The sequence below is a fragment of the Octopus bimaculoides genome, chromosome 12, assembly GCF_001194135.2.
Source record: "Octopus bimaculoides isolate UCB-OBI-ISO-001 chromosome 12, ASM119413v2, whole genome shotgun sequence".
In the NCBI taxonomy this organism is placed as follows: domain Eukaryota; kingdom Metazoa; phylum Mollusca; class Cephalopoda; order Octopoda; family Octopodidae; genus Octopus; species Octopus bimaculoides.
The window spans coordinates 67,021,896-67,025,181 of NC_068992.1; positions in this window are offsets into that span (position 1 = coordinate 67,021,896).

A 3,286-nucleotide genomic window follows, 5' to 3' on the forward strand; every position below is an offset into this window, starting at 1 on the left:
AGAAGCCACCGGTGCCACCTTTATCTCCCAACACTTCGTAGTCGATATAACAAAGCAGCCGTCAGGTACGGAAGTTGATACAAGCGACTGGTTTCTCACAGCCTATCATTAATTCCTATCTGTAATTTCCTCATTATTGATTGATTGATTTGAGCAGATACTCCGATCATACATTACACTTCCTCTATCACTTCACTCTCCCTTTCTATTTGATGTCTACCTTTCTTCAAGTAATCAACGACCTCGTATTCCCCAATTATTTCCTCCTCTCTTCAATACCACAACTATATACCACTCCTTATGTTATTCATCAATGGACAATGCATTTCCATCCAACCACACTGTCGCCTTTAATGCTATTTTTATCCCTCTTCTTTCTGTTTCTTTCTCTACATCTTTATATGCACACATTCGCTTCTATTTAATCTTTCTTTACTTATCTTTTAAACTTTTCTTTCTGTGTTAATTATTCCTTTCTCTCTTCATTTCAGGCCCTTTCAGGTCCTTTCGCTACATTTCCTCTTTTTCTATCTTTATTCTTTCGTCCTCACGCAGTATTTCCACTTCTCTTCTAGCAAGCAATATTTCATTCATTAATTTCTTCATTCATTCAGTCAGTTGTTCTTTCTTTCTTTCTTTCTTTCTTTCTTTCTACTCCTTTTCTTTTTTCGGATCCTTTGTTCTTTCCGCCCATCCCTCGAGATCTCCCTCTGTTAAATACAGCGAAGTCTTTCCTCTCCCGATTCCCTTCTCCATTACAGTCAATTTAACAACTCATACCACAAACTTCCTACTAATGCATCATTGAATATTCGCCTGCAGCTAGTTATAATTTAGATTTGCCTTGCTTTCATCGGGTGATTAAAGTTAAAAGTGAAATGGTTTTGTGAGAAACGGTAGGAAAAAAAAAATCGCTGGTGAGAACAAAGTTTCTAAATTAGACTGAGAAATTTAAAGAATTGCTTTGACACAATGTGAGAACGCCTGCTATTCTTAAAGTAAACGTGGGACCGAGTTCCTCTGAGAGGCTTCGACTTTTACCATCCAGCTCAATATCCACGCGCTATGATCTGTAGCTTTCTCTACTTCGACTTCCAGCGTAAAAAACAAAACCTCTTCATTTTACTCAGATTTAATTTCTGCTTCCCGGATAACGAATTATTATTGTTTAAAGATTTGTCTCGCATTGCAAGCCAAAATTATCGTCATATTTACCACTATATTCTCTATCATACCATCAAAAGAGAACGCCACATTCTATTATTCCGTTGTATCTCCAGAATTACTGAATTGCTTCATTTAAGTTCTGTTTGTATATTCTAAGCGTTCATCTTCCTGCAGGCGCGATAAAATTGACAATGCAATTATATATTATACAGTATATTAGATTGCCTCTTTCCAGAATGAATGACTTACGGTCTATATAAAACAACCCTGAAGACAAACTTAAAATTGTAATTAATATTGACTTATTCTAATTTATATTCAATGATATCATGTTTCCACACATTAAATAAAAGTCAAGCGTCGTTAAATTATATATATTTGTCTCCGGAAACAACGGAAAATGCATTGTTATTATGAAGAGATAAACAAATACTGCAATAAAAATATATGTATGTGTGTGTATGTATGTGTGTGTGTGTGTTTATGTGTGTGTGTGTGTGTTTATGTGTGTATATTTAAGAAATAAGAATGACACAAGAATAACCAGTTATGACGTGATCTTCAATAGCTAACAGCTGTTTCTGCTATGAGATGCAATGCTCTAATAGTTGAATGTATGTGCATCATTCTATAGCATTATCGGAGCCTCAAACATGAAGTGCAATATTATTTGGGAAAACATTTACACACACGCACACACACACAAACATACACACACACACATCACATATGTATATATAAATGCGTATATGTATATATGTACATATATGCATATGTATATATGTATATATATATATGTATATGTATATATATACATATATATATGTGTGTGTGTACATCTATATAATATAATATAATATAATATATACACACACACACACACACACATATATATATATATATATATATATATATATATATATATATATACACACACATAAAGATTTATAATAGTATAAAATACAATTATAATTAAGGGCACAGAAGGGTTCAGTGCCTTTATGCTGAAGATATATAGGTAGTGTCTATCCAAACTTTATCTTGGGTGTTCTGTAAGAAGAGACGACAATACTCTGTAATTTGAAGCCGAGGGAGGCATCTCCTCCTCCTCCAGCTGGTTTATTCGTATATATATATGAAGCAGCAGAGGTGTATGTTGGCGTATGTACTTTTACGAGACGCAGGAGGAGGTAGGGGAAATAAAAGAAAAAAAAATATTTTAAAGGTAACGGAGAACTAAAGAGAAAAGTGTGTGTGTGTATGTGTGTGTGTGTGTGTGTGTGTGTGCGTGTGTGTGCTTTATGCATTTGCATTCATGGCTTGTTCCTTTTTTATTCATACCCACACTATGTATGTATATCTGTTATTGCTATTTATCTAGTTTTTTCTGTTTCTCTGTATAATTGTATGCTTATCGAGGTCTTTAGGCATTTATAAATGTATGAAACTATTTATATGTATAGCTATATCTATATACATATGCAGCTACACGCACACACACACACACATACACACACACACACACACACACACATGGAGGTGTTGTTGTGTGATATAAAGCTTGTTTTCCAATCATATGTTTCCGGAACAAGAACGCAACAGATGACAATAAAACATCCGGACAAAAAAAAAAAAAAAAAAAAAACCGACAGGAAAAAAACAAGGACGAGTTATTCGTGACATTCTCTCCTCGGTCAATTTTCGAGAATATCCTTACAATTTCGGCCGGTTACGCATGAGACTGTTCAAATCTGGCTGGCCCTGAAAGTCTAAGCCAAAAGTATTAAATACTTTGGGAAAAACAAACGAATGTGTATGACAACAAAGACAAAAAAACATAAATAAAATAACTAAAACAAAAGTAAATGACGGAGAAAATGCTGCCCAATTACAAATACAAGCAATAACGAAGTAACAACAGGTGTCTTTCGACTAATAGAGATGAATCAAGCTGAGCTGGCGTGTATAGAGAGAAAGTCTTGAGGCAGGAACATAGGAGATGAAGGTGGTGAGGCAGGAATATAAGAGATGAAGGTCATGAGGCAGGAATATAAGAGATGAAGGTCATGAGGCAGGAATATAAGAGATGAAGGTCATGAGGCAGGAATATAAGAGATGA